Raw genomic sequence first — 18,703 nt, 5'->3', positions numbered from 1 at the left:
AGGACACATTTGTCGTGACAGAATACTGGCACTCTTTCAGTTTGAACAGGTCAGTTTGTAAAATCGTGTTTTATTTTTATAAAGTGAAGTGGATAAAATATAATAAAAACATAAATATAAACATTCTCAAAATAATTCTACTAAAATATATCGTTTTTCATTTTAAGTCTTGTTACTGTCAACACTTGACCGTGAAACTCCTGAAAAATATGGAAAAATTCATGACAATTCATTGTTCTGACAATTCATTGTTTTGACAATTCATTGTTCTGACAATTCATTTTTCTCACAATTTCTTTATGAAACGAAAAAACTGTCAAATTGTTTATGAAATAGATTTTGACAATTGTCAAATTATAAAATGAAAACTTGTCACCTGTCACGATTGTCAATGTCGATAAAATAGGCCCTAGCGCTGCATTCAGAGTACTAGAACTTTGATAGAATTGAATTTTAACCAAGAGTTGACAATCCAAGAGGACATAATCGGTTTTTCAATGATTTTCTAGATTGTCTCAATTTAGATTTCAGCAGTAATTTTATATTTCTATAATAGGACTAACCTTATAAGAAGTGAAACATTCCAAACACTTTTAACTTAGATGCATCACTCCAAAACGATGTGTTCGGGTGAAACGATGTCTCCAGGTAATATTTTATTTCGAAACATGTTAATTTGTAGCAAAGCGTCAGGTTCTCATCTTTGAATCAACTTAATATGGTTTATGCCTATAATTGACAGCCCATATTTATTTCAGATTTAAATTATTCTGACGTTAAGAAGGGATCAGGTTTAGTATTAGTAACCTAATGGTTTTAGCTTTGTTCGTTATAAAAACCAAAAGCGTTTCAAAACAGTATTTGAAAAAATATTTGGAGTTTCGAACTGAGCTTTAATTATTTTCTACTTCCAGTAAAAATGCTCTTAAAAAATAGATACTTTAAAAACATTCCAGTTAAATTTTTTGTTTCGTTGTATGGCTCAATTATTTGACTTCCACTGTACATAAATACATTTCCATTTCGATTGTGATATAGAGTTTAGTGTAAAGGTAAGGTAAGACCAACTTGAGTGCTTGAGTTTTCTATACATTCTTGTGCTCTCACTTTGTCAATCTTATATGTCGTTTTGTCATTTTTAAACTTTTAACGAAGGTTAATTAAAAATTTAAAAGTTACCAAGAACACAAGAAAACAACAATAATAGAGTTTTAAGTGTACTTTTATAGAAGAATCACTTGAAAATAGTGAAAGAAATTATCAATTCTTAGTTGCAGGTTGAAGTATGTATTATTAAAAACAAAAACGAACAGTTCTTTGTTGGTTTAGTTAATTTTTCATTTGACATTTTGAAAACTATATGAACCTGAGGTTAAGAAGGATTTTATAAGAAAACATTTTGATTCCAAAAAGTTCTGAGTTCTGCATTTTGGGTAATTTTTCTCAAGAATCAACTCTCGAAATTTATGACATTTTGTGTGATATAAAAATAAATCATCTAAAAATTACTCACAACAATTTGACAACTTCAAATGAATCAAAAGTATTGATATGTGTATTATGACTATGTTTACATTTGACACTTTTAAGGAGATTTATTTTGACATTTCGTATTCATATCACTTTGATTCACACTTGATGGTTGAAAAGGAATACAGAAGTGAGGCAGACCTTTTTAAACAAACTCTGACATTGCTTTTAAACATTAATGATCTGTTCGTTTAAGTATGTATTATTATAAACAAAAGCGAACAGTTCTTTGTTAGTTTCGTTAATTTTACATTTGACATTTTGAAAACTATATGAACCTGAGGTTAGGATGGATTTTATAAGAAAACATTTTGATTCCAAAAAGTTCTGCATTTTGGTTAATTTTTCTCAAGAATTAACTCTCGAAATTTATGACATTTTAAGTGATATGAAAATAAATCATCTAAAAACTTATTTACAACAATTTGACAACTTCAAATGAACCAATAGTATTGATATGTGTATTATGACTATGTTTACATTTGACACTTTTAAGGAGATTTATTTTGACATTTCGTCTTTGTATCACTTTGCCACTTGATAGTTGAAAAAGAATACAGAAGTGAGGCAGACCTTTTTAAACTCAAATAAAAAAGAGTGGGAATGAGACAAAATGACAAGACGTCAAAACGATTCAAATAATAAAAGTGTAAATGTCACGTTCATGAATAAAATCAAAGCCAACAAATTCTGACATTGGTTTTAAACACTAATGATCTGTTCGTTAACTTTACAAAGGCAACTTAGGGGAACTGTTCGCCATAAAAAAAAAAAACGAACTGTCAAATTTTATTGAAACACCAAAGTACACTGGAAAATTTTTAATATTTTTAATTTTCTTATTAAGTATCAAACCTTATAGGTATTAAAAGAAAAATGTAATGAATATTCACATTATATTTTTTTATGCTTAAACGAGTCATTAAATTTTGTGCTTTTGCAAAAGCTTGGCAAAGTTGATAGCACAAAGTACATATATAAAAGTAAAAATACTTTTAATTGTGACTTTATGTACCTTTATAACATTATTATTAAAAACCATGTAAAAAAAGATTCCCTAGAGTGTGCTTAATGGTATAGTTTATGTCCTTTTACTATAAAAAAAAACAAAGCTGGGGTTAAAAGACACTTATATAGAAAGTAAATAACTTTTTATATGAGTACTTTTACTTGCCAACAAAATGGATGTTATCCCTTTTTTAGAGTCGGCAGGTCTGAACATAAAAATCAAAATCTTTCAACATTCTTTATAAAACTCCTCACTAAAAACACAACTTATGACGGTTTCGGTACCTACCTAACATTTATTAGAGAAACGGTAAAGAACACGAAATTTAATCTCTTCTGTCATAAAATAAAGTTCTTCTTTAAAACACAAAGTAAAAAGTAAAACAAGGCTGATTGCATTGTGTAAATAAAAGAAAAATCACCAAAAACATTAAAGAATTAATAGAAAAAAATCAACCTTTCTAGGAGGTAAAGACTTCTCATGTAAAATGATATTCTGTCCCCTGAATTGTCTTCTTTTTTTTGTGGAATTTTTAAATTCTATGTCTGAAGGGACGCACGAACGGCCCAAGTAGACACATTCCTTTATACGCACGTTTTTTTTTTTGTTTTTGTAAGAGTCACAAATGACACAAGGTGGCAGTTTTAGTTTTATGACATTTATTTCACTGGATATAGTTTTTAGTGTGCCTCTGTGTGTCAGCATGTGGTCAGAAAAGATTTAAAGGAGTTACTACCATGTTTAAGAAATGTTTGTGTATAAAATTCGAAAACGTCAAATGTTCACGGTACATGCAGAAGAAAAAAAATGTACTTATTCGTGATTGCAGGGGTTAAAATGACATTTACTAGATTTTAATAAAGGTTTGTAAGCATTAAGACATAAGAGACGAGGATTGCTGTATTCAGCAATGGATTAAAAAGTCAATTTTCATTCAACTTTTAAGTGTGAGCAAATAACTGATGACGAATAAAGTGTAGACTGGAGTTTAATTCCAAAACCAAAATTATTTCATATTCAGAAACTGGGCTTTTCTTTCTGTTTACACCAGTTTTGATAGCTAAAAATTGTTTTAATGAAAAAGAGCACAATTTAAGCAGGGGAGTGAAGAAAAATAAACTCCATTTTGACATTTGAGTTTAACATCTGTCAGATTTAACTTCTTATGCCCCTTAATAATAAAATAAAAAGGAACAATTCCACTTCATGTGTCAGTGTCAAAAAAAATAACAGTCTTTTACTTTTTTACGATTGACAGAAACGCCCTGTTGATAAAAATACATAACAGTAAACATTAATGAATTGCTCAATTGAATGTCAGCTAGTTTACAGCGAAACGTCTAGAATGTCAGAATAATAGACACACAAAAGGTTCGTTTGTTAATAAAACATGTTTGTCAATAACAGTCATATACTTTTGTACATATTTTATTGTTTAAAACAAATTAATAAATCAATACAACGCAAATAATTTGCGTTTTACCATGAAAGTAGGCTATTGACCTTGTTTACACAATAATATGACGTTTTATTTTGAAAGGGAGAGGAGTTGTTATATTTTTTTTTACTGTTTTATTGAACTCCATTCTCACATTTATATAAAATATATATGTATACCTTTATATTGATATATACCTAATACTTATATACACTCTAAGACAAAGGCATCCACATAAAAATAAATACAACTTTTTGTTTAAATTCTCTTTCCATTATGTCTGTGGTGTTCTTTTAAATTCACATGAGCAGAAGATGACGGCAAACAAAAAAAAAGAAGACAAACAAATGAACTGTCAAGTCGTAAAAAACATGGGCGGATTTTCTCCAGAGGATGTTTATTATTATTAACCAACAAAAAGAGAATACAAAAAAACACATCCAGCAAAATTAGAGTACATGCGCAGTTCAAATTTCCACCAATGAATTTAAAACACAGTTTCAAATTACACCAACAGCGAACCGCAGCAAAACGCTATATACGTATATATGTATATACGATATGACGCAAAACTCAACAAAGACAATTAGTTTAACACACCATCCTACAAAAAGTGGTGTGGTGTAAATTTGGAGAACTGTCAAAAACAAGAACTCTCCAAATGAAAATGAAAAAAAACGTCATTCGAGGAATAGGAGTAACTCCGATGTCAGATGTGTAGCAGGCAAATTGCAATTATGTATTATTACTCTTCTCTTTGTGCACTTTCTTCAGTTCGAGGTCGATAACATATGTTTTTTTTTCGTTGGTTTTGTTTTTGAGAGGTGGGAAAGTGTGGTGAATAAGGGAAATAAAAGTAAATGTCAACAATCAAAGATTCCCTGACGTTTTCATTTCAAACCACCTTGACGTTAGTTTTCCTTTTTTATTTTGGGTGGGGGTTGATAATGCAGTTGTAAGATGTTGATAATGAATCAGGAGGATGATAAAGGGAAGGTAAATGTTGAAACCTTCAAAAACAAAATGGGAACGACAACTGTCAAGTGATGCTAGGTTTCCTCGTGGTCCGTGGCTACCCAGGTCGTGCTTCGATCCTGGGTTTAAAATTATGTGCGGTATCTGTCAGTCATGAACATTTTATTTTGTGTAATATACGAGTGGTTGGAAAATCAATTGAAGCTTACAGACTTACATATCGTCTAACCCTGTTTGTACAGCACGTCAGCAGGGGATTTTTAAAGTCTCGCAACTTGGGCTTTCAATTTCTATTTGCTCTGCTCCTATTTTAAAGGTTCAAGCAGGAACCTGTTTAACCCCTGCAGTTTTTCTTTCTCTAATTTTTGGTATTTTCATGCTACACTTGGTTAAAGGTAGGTTTACAGGGAAAAGGTAAGTGAACATGACTTGCAGAAAGAAGGAAGACAATAGCATAATATAGGTACCTAGTTGAAAAATAGTAAAGCAAATATTAAAAAAATAACAAAAGGACATCAGCTGATGAGTTTTCGCAAGGCTCTTGTTCAAATAGGTATACTTTTTTTCTTCCTATTTTCTAGCAACTATGTATGAAGGAAGGTAGGGCTAGAGATATGAAACGTATTGATTTTTCTTTAGCCGTGGGAATAGATGAAAATGTACAACAGCCCCATCGTGTAGTTTCTGGGGCACGTGTATGCATTTGTTTGCGAGGATTATTACTTCAGGCTGTTTTTTCTTCTCTTTTCATTTTGTATTTCTTTTTCTTCTTCTTCGTTGGTTTTGTTCAATTCAATGGGTTTGAAATTTTTTTTAAAGCTTAAAAAGTGGACCTAGTTTTTGTTTATTTAATATGCACATGAAGACACTTCTGATTTTATCTCTCTTTCACTCTCACTGCTTGTGACTTCAAAAAAAAAAAGGGAACAGATTTTTTCCCGAATTTGAATTAGCTCAAAGGCTATTAGAAATTCATTGTTAAATAAAGAAGTATGAACGTTAGGAATATAAAAGATTTTAATGAAGTCACACGTTCTTGTTGGGTTATCCTAACCAATACGAAGAGAAAAGTTTAATCTATGGATTTAATAAAGGGTTGCGACAGGGAGTAAAATGAGAAAATCATTAAACTCCTCATCACCCTTTAGAGACCATAAAAGTTTTTATAGATTGTGCAATAAACAGCCCAACATCGTTGGGAGATGCTTAAGTGACAGTAGTTTGACACCTGACAAATGAGTTCGCTTGGTTTATTTCGTTCTTTTATCTAACGTTTGCAAACTTGACAAGATAAGACGGTTTATAAAAGGACTGTTTACAAATAAGATGAAAATGTTTACCTGCCATGCTTATTTTTAAACGTTCAAATTATACTTTTGTGAAACTTCATAGGAAATCGTAATTAACTAAAATTGTTACAATGTTATGTATAGTCTCATATTTATCGTATAATATGACAGTTCACCAAAGTGTTCGTTGTCACATTTGCTAATGACAGATTGGGGAATGCATCATAATCCAATTACAATTCGGCTGTCATTCATTATTACACAATTAACAAATAATGTCTGGAGTAGTTCTAAGTGATGGAAGATATTGGAAATGATCAGTCTTAAATTTGAAACACCCCTTTTTAAGCATGATGAACTATATGAACGTTACAAATACCAATTAAGAAAACATTTTCAAGACAACGCCCATATGTATATCAAATCTAACCTTCTATCAAAATTTATTTATGATAATCGACAATAAATCGCCGATAATTAAACTACAACCGTCAATTAAGTGTAGTATAATGTACTTAAGTTCTCAAATGCAACAGCAACTATGCATTCACATAATAGATGTCACTATACGAGTATATACAATACACATAACCTACATATTTCACGAGAAAAAACAATGCAAGTTTTCAATGTCATTGTTTGATCGATTTTCTATATATCTGCAACGAATTGAAAATTCACGTTCCATCTTTTCCCATTTGCCTTTCAGTTCCATTTTCAGTAATGTCAAACCAACCAAACGTATGAATACGAAAGTAAAATGCAAACAAGATAACCTTGACAAAACTGCCATCGTAAAGCAATATTTGCTGCAAGACGCGCCCGTGTCGTTTGTCGTTTTGGTACGTTGCGTTGCGTTGGTTGTTGTTTTCTCTGCCGCCAGAGGCTTTCTATGTTATGTTGTGCTGTGTTGTCTGTTACGTTATCTCATTTTGTTTTTTTCTTTTAATTGAGGTTAAAAAATGAAAATTTTCACAAAATGCATTTAATTTTTAAATCAATGCTCAACAATTTGTCATGTTCTCTTTACCCTAATCGAATAAGAAGAAAGAAAGAAACAAAAATAAAACAGAAGAGAAAACTAAATCCACACACTGAACTGTCACTTTTGGCAATGCGCTTAATTCACGAATGTTAAAGGTATAGCTACATAAGCTACATAATGTGGAAAAGCAAGTTGTGTTTTAATATCATTTGCTTTTGCCATTTTCAAAATGAAGGTCACAAAGTAAGTTTTCTGTATCTTTGCATTCAAAAAACCTTTAAATATGCACACACATGTCAAAAACAAAGCTCTTGCTCGCTCGCTCGCTCGTTAGTTCGTTCGCTATGAGTTACGTAAGTAAAACAAACATACTACTCGTATATACAAAAATATAAAACAAACATACCTACGCTTATTATTCGTAACAAAATTGCTGTACGAAAATAGTTATTGTGTAAACCCAGTGATAGCAGCAATAACAAAAAAAAAAAGAAGAAATAAAAACAGGCAGAGACAGATAAGCAAGCAGCGGCAGCAAATGATACCCAATGACAACTGGGCGGACTGTTTGTTCGTAAAATATTGCATAACTAAACAGACCCAGCACAGAGGGAATAGTTCAGCACAAAATAATAAACTTCACTTTATTATACTACTCGTACATAGGTTGCGTTTGACTCTGAATAGTTTCGAGTATGGTGGGAGAATAAAAAAAAAAGCTTTTATTTTATTTTATTTATCTAGAAAAAAAAAACATATTATAACAAAACTTTGGTTTTATTTAATATTAACATGTAGAAGAACATAGCAGGAAATATTGTTGCTTGTACTTGAATCAAAAAATAAAGTTTAAACAAATAAACAAATAAACATATGACATAAAATTTACAAGAATGACCCATGCTGGTAGAGCTTTTTGACTTGTATTCTATTCACGAGGTCGTGTAGAAAAATAAAATAATAATAACGTCATTGCCTGCCTGCGTGTGATGTTTTAAATTTATTTGATATCTACAAGTGTTTTTAAGGCACATGTGTGTGTCTGAAGTTAAGTTATACACAATACAGAAAACAAAAATAGATTTGTAGTTAAATTTAAAAACAACACAAAAAAAGGGTGGAAAAGAAAGAAACTTTTGTTATTCGTGTTTTGTATTTGTTTTTTTTTTGGTATTTCAAATTATTTAGTATTTGGCCTAATTTTGAAAACCAAGCAAATGTCTCACAAACAAAACCTCAAATTAAAGATAAAACTGCCTTCATTAATTCTTAAAACGTTTTTGTTTTTTGTGTGTAGAATATGAACTAAATCAAACAGTTCTAATTTATCGATAGTTGTTTACTTGAGTTCTAGGATTTTATGCGTGTGTTTCAATGTGTTTGAAAATCAAGTCTTGAAAAAATCTTATTTCGTAATTGTTTATTATTTGTAACCTTGTAAGATCAATCATATTAAGCAAGGTAACAACTTTTTTTTTTTGTAGTAAAACATATTTTAGAGCTTTTTCTAAATTTCGGGATTGAGAACAAATTGAAAGAACATTTTTAAGATTATTTCAATCGACATTGCCGGTCGCAAATGTCAAAAGCAAAACAAAAAAATATTCGATTTAGTAGCCATTAGTAAGGTTCTTGACATTTTCTGATAGTGTGAAGAATGTATTTGCGTCTATTGCGTTGTTGAGATTGACATTTTTAAGTAATTTGTTTCACTATTTCATGAGCGATCAAATCAGGACACGGCGTTGTTTTTTTTTTTACTTATTCTTTGGTATATGGCTCAAAATCAAAAAGGTGCAGAATTGGCTTTGCTAGCAATTTAATGCCTTAAATCTTGACTTAATTGAAAAAAAATTAATAAAATACTAAAACTAACCTGTTTTGTTTATCCATCAAACGATATAATTTATTAATAAAGTTAATTTTAAATTAAATCAATATAAACGCATAGAAAATCATTTCGGGGACGCGTCCTAATGTACAATCTTCAACAAGTCCAAAATATTATTGAAAAATTTTAGTGTATTTAACCCCGGTCATTAATTAATACACCGTATTTTGTATACAAAATCTAGTTTTAGAAAGAATACTAAAAGATTATTTATTTGTAACTATAAAAATGCAAAAATAGTTTCTCCGATACCGCACAAGTCATTTCAGTGAACATATCGATAATCTATCTAAAATAATTGTAAGTGAACGCAGCCATTCGGTGTCAAACGTCAGTGGAAAAAGACAACAATAACAAAGGCGGCTGTCAGAGTATTTTTCGTAAAATAAATTATATCTACATAATAAGTACCTTTCTATTCATTATTCGTAGAGCGTACATAAATAGCCCGACATTCCGTGAACGTATTTATTACATTTAATTATTGAAAAAATTCTTTTTTACGACTCGATAACAAAATTACAAATATGTTCCTGTTGACAAAGTCAGATCGCATTTAAGATGGCCGACGTATAATCAAAGGGTGCTCTTATTTGAAATCGTTATTTTGTGGATGGTCATTTCGGGAACGTTCCCGGACATGATTTGACGTATTTTCCTTATAGAAGATTATGTATATAATATCTAGATACATAATATACCCATGTTATAAAACAAAGCTTAAATTATGTGCTTTGTTGTGTTTTTCTTGATTTTATCAAACTGATAAAAAAGTTCCAGAATTGATGGTTTCTGTAAGATATTTAATACTAAAAAAAATTACTAAAAAAGTACAGAATTCTGTGCGCTGCCCTGTCAACGTTTACAGTATAAGCAAAGTCATCATTACAGCTTTAAATTTTTTGTCTTAAAACCAATTTTGAAATTTGCAACCTTGGTGATTTTGAGCCATATGCATTTTGACAGAACTATGTAACTTTAAATTACAGTTTGGAAAAAAAGGAAACGAACTAATATCATATGTCTTGATAGAAAAACAAATATCGATTAACATTAATTATTATTTAAAGATTTTCAATAAAACTTCATCTAAATAGTAAAATAAGAACAAAAATAACTTTTTTCGCAGTGTTTCATTAGAAGTTACAAATTGACAGCACTTTTCTTCTGAAATCTGTTCAAATTGGTAGAAACTGAGGTCTATAAACTAAACGAACAAACCTAATTTATGTTTTAAAATTGGAGAAAAAAGGGCATATTAATGGTCGCATTCACAAAGCTAGTTTCTACGTAGTCAAGGAATTCTGATTGGCTAAATGTAAGTACAAAAGTAGTTGAACTTTCCCCTCCGACGTAGTGTAAAAATTTCGGCTACAAAGTTAGTGGAGAATGGTTTTGACGTTTCAGAATCAGCTGCTCGTTAAAGACACACGAATTCAAAATGAAATAAATTGTTCAATATTTAAATACAAATATAAATCATTGAAATTGTGTCTTAAATTTTATTTTATTGAATTTAAAAACACAAAGGATAAGTTAAAGTTATAAAATCAAAAATGTTTCTTATTTTATATATTTGCATTTGTCAATATAATATAATATAATATAATACGTAGTGTAGTTTTGCATTCACAAAGCTAGTTGAATTTTGACTTCGTAGCCACTAGCTATGTGAATGCGACTAATGAAATTGTCGTTTGTGATGAGTGCGTTCAGTGCAATAAATGAGTTGGTGTTATTTGCTAAATTTCGGGATTTAAGGAAGATAAAGTATCTTCTAACATTTGAACTCGTGGCTAAATGTTTAATAAAACATAAAAAAATCTATTTTTGTTTGCCAACAGAAATGTAACATTGGTTAAACAAAGCACTAGAACAATATATAAAAAGTATAAGGAACATCTTACTAATTCGTATCACAATGGTTAATAAATTGAATTTCGTGGTGCCCACCAAATAATAACAAATATTTTCGGAAGCTCTAATCCCCGTCTTCAAGCCACAAACAAAAATGACATCACTTTTCTTCATTTATTCTACAATCTGTTTGACATCTGTCATATTGGTTCAATGTGACATTTGGAAAATTGGACCTGTTAGTTTATGCTAATTACATAGTTTAAACAGGGATGAAAACCCAGCTCCATTACCAGTGTACATTTCAGATTTTTGTTTTATATGCATCAAAGTTTTTGGGATTTCTAAAGGGTTTTGTTAATTTTAGTGATGTTTGGTCCAAAATCATAGTTTTCTGAAATTGTTGTTTTCTTATACAAATTCATTAAAATAAATGAAAAAAAGTTTACCACAGAAGTCACGACAAATTATAGAATAATATATAAAAATTACCTACATTTATTCTACAATCGGTTTGACATCTGTCATATTGGTTCAATGTAACATTTAGAAAATTTTGGTTGTTTGGTTTATGCTAAGCACATATGTTTGACAGGGATGAACACAAAGCTCCATTACCAGTGTTCATTTCAGGTTTTTGTTTTATATTTTTATACGTTCAGATGCGTCAAAGTTTTTGCGATTTCAAAGGATTGATGTTTCGTCGTTTCGTCCAAAATCATGGTTTTCCGAAATTATTTTTTCTTATACAATTTCATTAAAATAAATTCCAAAAAGTTTACCATAAAATTCAAGACAAATTGAAAAAAAAAAAAATAGAAACAACACTAAACTTATTCTACAATTGGTTTGACATCTGTCATATTGGTTCAATGTGACATTTGGAAAATTGTGTCTGTTTGGTTTATACTTGGTACATAGTTTAAACAGGGATAAAAACAAAGAGCCATTACGTGTTCATTTTAAGTTTTTGTTTTATATGCGTCAAAGTTTTTGGGATTTCAAAGGATTTTGTTAATTTTAGTGATGTTTCGTCCAAAATCATGGTTTTCCGAAATTGTTTTTTCTTATAAAATTTTGTTAATTTAAATGCCAAAAAGTTTAAAAAAAAATACAAATAACACTAAACTTATTTTACATGGTTTGACATCTGTCATATTGGTTCTGACATTTAGAAAATTGAAATATAATTTCATTAAAATAAATTCCAAAAATTTTACCATAAAAGTCACGACAAATTAAAAAAAAAATATATATAAAAACAACACTAAATTTACTCCACAATTGGTTTGAAATCTGTCCATTGGTTCAATGTGACATTCGGAAAATTGGGCCTGTTTGGTTTATACTTGGTATATAGTTTGACAGGGATGAAAACAATGCTCCATTACCAGGGTTAATTTCAGGTTTTAGATTTATATGTTTATACTTTCAGATGTGTCAAAGTTTATGGGATTTTATTAATGTTAGTGATGTTTCGTCATAATCTAAGAAACTCGGTGAAGAATGTGACAAACCTTTTTTTTGTTATTTTCTTTAAGCTGTATCAAAACAGTTATTTAAAACTTGACGAAAGTACTGTCACTATTCCTAATAAAACTAAGGAATAGTGCGACTTTTAAACCCCATTAAGACGAGCAATTTTACTAGACAGTTAAATAAGGAGATCTAATAAAAACGTTTTATTAAAACACACGGGAAGAAATAAACTTCGTTTAATATTGTTACATAAAAACTATTTCTAACTTCTCTTCTAAAAAAAAAATCTTAATGCAAGTGTGCATCGAATGCTGTATAATTAATTTATTATATCGAAATAGCTTTTCTATCTTATCAGAAAGTCCATTCAATATTTTTTATTTCCATCTAAAACAAAAACACTAAAATGACGGAGAAGAAAAATAAATTTATTCGTGAAACAGAAACAACAACAAAACTTATATACTGATATACTGTTAGTCAACTAAATGGCTAAGAGAAGGGGAGATATAAATTATGTTATTAAGTTATTTTAGGTCACACGGCTGTGACTGGCTTGAGTTGTTTTATGTAGGTAATATTGTTTGTTTTTAATATTTATTCAGCTTTGTTTTTTTCTCTTTTACTCATTGATTGTTGGTTGGAAAAATGCAGAATTTATCTACATATATGTTTTATTTTCTTGTTTTGCGAGCAAAGCAAATTGCTTCATCTTATTATCATCATTATCGATGTTGTTTTGGTTAACAAAACTTATTTATTGAATTTTTATTTAAAGAAGAAAACAAACAAGTCTTTCAAAATAAAATTCCAAAAGAGAGAACGAAAATGTCAATTCTGTTTTGTTTCTTTTTATTGTTATTTAGGAAGTTTCAATTTTTTGACTTTAAGTTGATAACACAAAATCGAAAACATGCGAGACTTTTTAATTTGGTTTAAATTTGAACTGATAAGATATTTATGCTTTGTGTATTTATGTCAAGGGTGATTTTTATGCTTGGACTTTAAGTGAAATTGTTGTGACACTTGCTGCAACAATATTTTTACTATTTAATGAAAGTCATTACTAAAAACGAGACGCCATTTTGAAATTATAATGACATTTGCAATTTTGATCTGTTCGTTCGCTTTTTCACTGAAAACTCAAACGAATCTGTCAAAGTAAAACAAAGAGAAAGAAGATTCTAAACAAAAAATAACTTGAAATTTAGCAAACCAAGGGATCATCTGTCACAAAGTTAAAAAATTGACTCTTATTTCAATTCCTTTTAAATAAAAGAACAGCGGAAGTAATTCGCAACCATATGGAATAACATGTCAACACATTTCTTCTATACACAAATTAAATATTATGTATGTTTGTATATAAAAAAAACGCGGTCAATGACTTAAGCAAAAATTATATCTCAACATGGTGTCACTTTTGATTGAAAAAATAAACCAGTATCTATTGAAAGGGCACTTTATTAATCTTTTTTTTTTAGATACAATGCATCCATATCTGTGTATATATATTTTTTATATCTTCAGGCTAGTTTTTTGAATAAATGGGTATGTGTATCAAATTGTTTACCATCCCTTATGGTTGAGTAGAGTGTCATATCTGACTATTAAAAAAGGGGTGTTTATTCATTTGGAAAACATTTAGATGTTTTTTTTTCAAGGGTTAACAAAAATGGCTTAATTTTTCAGATAGGTATTGTAAATTTTGCAAAATTTGTTAAATGGCACTTGCCTGAAACAGTTAAACAGTAAATGACTTTCTGACATTTAATTTTGAAAGTTTACACTATGAATGACACACAATGAAACGTCAAATCTGAATAAGTCAAAATATGGAAATCATAAATGTCATTCAATTTTTTTACAACTCTAAAGAAAAAGCGAGAATTTATTTCACAATTATTGCAAGTTGCAAGTTAAAACACACCCAATAGAGGTCTGTTTACACTTGACATATATTGTCGATTTGTAGATTCCATAAATAAAAACTGAGAAAGGTAACATTTAGTTGCTTTTTTTCAAGGGTTAACAAAAACGGCTTGATTGTTCTGATAGGTACTGTAAGTTTGCAAAATTTCTTAAATTGACTTGACTTTTCAGTGACATTTAATTTTAAAAGTTTACTGAAGAATTTTGCAAAATAATCTTATAAATTCGACACTGAAACGTCAAAATAATGATATAAGTCTAAATATGGAAATCATAAATGTCATTAAATTTTTTTACAACTCGAAAGAAAAGGCGAGATTTTATTTGACAACTATTGCAAGTTGCAAATTAAAACACACCCAATAGAGGTCTGTTTACACATGACATATTTTGTCGATTTTTAGATTCCATAAATAAAAACTGAGAAAGTACGATTTGATTAAACATAATATTTCAATTATTAAGACACTGAAATCATTTCATCAAAAATATATGACATATCGCATACCTAGCTACGTAACGCAAACGTTAAAAAAAAAATCATCATACAACCAGAAATGTAATTTTACGATATTTTTTAATTCGTTTATTTTTACAAAACGTTTGAATCTCATAGCGAAAGTCCGTTTGCCATGGATTTTCAGTTTCAGCATCAAAATAATGCAAAAAAATTATTGTGACTCACAATGGCGCTATTATATTCAATAAAATAATAAACGAAAAAATGTACGAAATGTCATTATGACAACAACGCACACTGCATAATCTACAGCTACATATGACAGCCAGCATGACATAAAATTAAAAAAGAAAGAAAAAAAAAACGCACATAAATTGTCTGTCATTCATTCATTGTTATCCCTTGTGACATTTCCGATAGATATATACATATTATTATGGTGTACACTGCACTCTTTGCATAAAGTAACGTACTCACTCTACTACACCAAATGACCAAACACAGCAGCGCAAGTTTCACCAACGAAATGAAATTCAATGGAAGAATGGTGAAAATGAAGTAAGACTCTCTACCAACGACTAACAATGATGGTGGTGAGATTGCTGCTGGTGAGTCACCAAATTTTAATATTAAAACATTTTATTTTGCAAATATGCATAAACTATATTTTATCCAGGTTTTTATTTTTCTTATTTGACTTTTCGTTAAGTAAACAGCTGATAAAATTACTTCATTTTAAAATAAAATACTCACCAACTATAAAGTTTCGATGATTATAATCCACAATAAATTGGAGGAGAAAACATATGTTTGTTGGTTTATTTGTGATTTTTGTAGAAATAATCCCATGAAAGAAATAAAGAAAAATAAAAAAAATACTTTTTATCACAAAAACACAAAATCAAAAAAAAAAAACTTAAAACACTTAATTTAGATAATTTTTTTTATTTTAAGATTGTAACTTATTTTTAAAGCAGCAAATAAGTTTAATTAAGGTACAACAACAAAAAAGAAGCCAAGTACACCACACTCACAGACACACATCGCTTTTTTTTTTGTTTCGTTATTTTATTTTGTTTTACTTTTAAACCAGACAGAACGTAGGTAGGTACGTGGTAAACGAAGAAGAAATAAAAATGATAATTATCAGGGAAAACAGAGAAACAAAGGAAATTGACACAATACTATTTCTCAAAAAAAAAATAGGAAGGTAATAAAAAAAAAACACAAAACAATTTAAGAGCAATAAAATAAATTATATCTACTTTTTTTTAACGTCATTTTTTTATTTCATTAATCACTGTTAAATCTTTAATTTATTCAAGTCGAAATTTTAAAAAGAGAAATCCGACAAATGAACAAGAAACTAAAAAACAAAATCGAACTAAATAAATACAACAAAAATAAAAAAAACTGAAGATAAAGAAAAATTATGTACGGCAGCAGACACAGAAGAAATGAGAAAACGACCAAAGGTTTATTTTCCTTTTCTACGTCGTACTTATATTTGTTCACTTTCGAGCGAAAAAGTTTATTTAATTTATTTTGTATTTTAAAATTCAAGACGATTTTTTTTTAAATGTAATCTTCAACAAAAAACTTATTTAAAAAACAAAAAAAAAACTAAAACTTAACGAACAAAATGGGGGACTTCCTGCAAAAGGTATTAAATAGCAGTGTAAAAAGAATTCAAACACAGGGGGAGCACTCAATCATACGTTTATTTTTTGACATTTTTTCATTTTATTTTTCTTTGACAGTGACAGAAGAAATTCTGTTAGAAATGTTATTCACATAACACACGATAATATTAATTAGATTATTTTACTTTTTCTTTTCTTTAATTTCTATTTAAAGCTTTCACTTACATTTTTTAACTGAATTTAACACAAAATTTTATAATAAATTCATTTATTTAATTTTTCCACACTTTAAATTGCACTTTTTGCTAATTTATATATATTTTTCTTTATTTATTGTATAATTATTGCACTTTTTTTTGAGTATAATAGATTTTTTCTCTTTTTTTATTTTGTGTGATAAATCGCACTTCACAAATTATTATTAAAAAAAAATAATAAATAAAAGTAAAAAACAATCACTCTTTCAAGTATATGTATATTTTTTTTTATTTTTAAACAAACTTTTTCCTTTTGGTTAATAATTTCAATTTCGATAATGAAAATGTATGCAATGGGCACAAACTAAATTTTTAACAATGACAATTTTTCTTGTCTTTTCTTTTTTGTATTAATTTGAAAAAAAAAAACCTATCTAACGTGGATTTGATCCTCCCAAGTTGGCGAAGTCTCCAAGCACTCGATTCAGACTAAAATTGAATATGAACTAGAAGTTTGCCCGCACCACATAAAGGCGGATATAAATGAGTCTTTTGGGTAGGGGAAACCAAGAAAAACCCAGCGCTTGTTGTTTTGTGTGGTGTGTATAAAATATTTCATTTTTCAAAATTCAACAACGCCATCATTATTGTGTATCGTTGTGTTTGATGTAGCTTTGTACCTTGTCGTTGTATTATCGTAGTCTTCGTTGTCGTCTGTAGAAGTAGCAGCAAACAGGGATGGCAACTCGATTTGTATTGTATTGAATTTCAAAAAATCAAAAATCAAATGGGGTGGCGCAACAGTCCGTTGTGAACCAGGGCCTAGTGACTTACAACTCTCAACCATTCCTGTGTGCGAGTAATGTTGTCAGGAATGGAGGGGACCTACAATTTTATGCCGAATCCGAACGGCTAGTTTGAGAAAGCACTTTTTCATGACAAGAATTACTCTTGAAGGGTTTGTCAATTCCTCGCAAGAGGCAGTACCCGCGAAAATTAAATTTTTTTTTTTTAAATTAAGGTGTATTGAATTTATTCATCATTAAATAAATGCTGTTAAGTACTTAGTTCTTTGAGTTTGTTGTTATTGATCATTCTTTTTTTTTTTAAATTTATTTGACTCGTTTTGATTTCTCATTACCTTTTCTTGCTTTCATCAATTAAAAAGAAAAGGTAGCTTCACTTCTTCTTACCATCAAGTAAAATCGATATGATATAATGAACTGTCAGTGACATTTGACATATGAAAAACGTCTTTAAGAATTAAATTTATGAATGATAATAATTTTTAAACTGTTCTCTTTCTAAAAAAATTGCATTTATTTAATTTATTTGAAGTTTTATCAAATTTGACACTTTTTACAAATCAGCCCAATAAAATTTCTTGGTCTAAAATTCTTAGGTTGGGGAAATATTTTATTCTGTCGTGAGCGCTGTCTTTTACGAAAAACTGCGAAATTTTTGAGTACGCGAACAGGATTAAGTGAAATTTTGTAAATTTTTAGTAAAATTAGACTGTGTTAGACCGATTATTGTCAAGTTTTATTGACGGCTTTTTCTGTCAGGTAACATTCATGAAGACTAGTCAGCACACGCATCATTAACATTGATAATCAGATTGCTATATTTTTTGCTCAATTTTTTCTAGACTTTCAAAAAGATGATGGACGCTTATGATTTATGTGTCCTGCAGCAGGAACTCCAGTGTTGTAATTTAAAACGGAAAAACCTAAACCGTGGATAAAAAAGAAGTGATTCTTGAAACAATGGATGCAGTTCTTTACTTAGAGAACTGTCAAATTTAGATGAAGAATACAGTAATTTTCTGATAATGGATGAACTATTAGAGTTGGTCAACTTTCTAATTAAAAAAAGGATTAAGGCTAAGTTTAAAAATGCAACTAGATGCATAAGTCATGCCGACAAAATTCATGCAATGCATTTATGAACAGACGAACTACTGCAAGAATGCAGCTTTGATCGCATTTTAGCTGTCAGACTGTCTTTTTGAACAGAGT

The 18,703-nt window shown here is 29.3% G+C and overlaps 1 protein-coding gene across 3 annotated transcripts in view; it reads right to left on the bottom strand.

Annotated features, from left to right (window-relative positions):
- LOC129941323 (AN1-type zinc finger protein 6) overlaps positions 1–18,703 on the bottom strand; it is a 142,077-nt gene that overhangs the window by 46,508 nt on the left and 76,866 nt on the right. The window contains exon 1 of one of the 3 annotated variants that reach the window (XM_056049922.1): positions 15,599–15,620. The exons of the other annotated variants lie outside the window; for them this stretch is intronic. The gene's annotated coding sequence lies outside the window, so the exon portion shown is untranslated. Of the gene's footprint in view, positions 1–15,598; positions 15,621–18,703 lie in introns of those variants that run through there. 3 annotated transcript variants of the gene reach the window in all.

This window comes from Eupeodes corollae, chromosome 1 (assembly GCF_945859685.1).
Source record: "Eupeodes corollae chromosome 1, idEupCoro1.1, whole genome shotgun sequence".
Lineage (NCBI taxonomy): Eukaryota > Metazoa > Arthropoda > Insecta > Diptera > Syrphidae > Eupeodes > Eupeodes corollae.
Note: the sequence above shows the minus strand (reverse complement) of the source record. Positions and strands in the feature narration are given on the sequence as shown.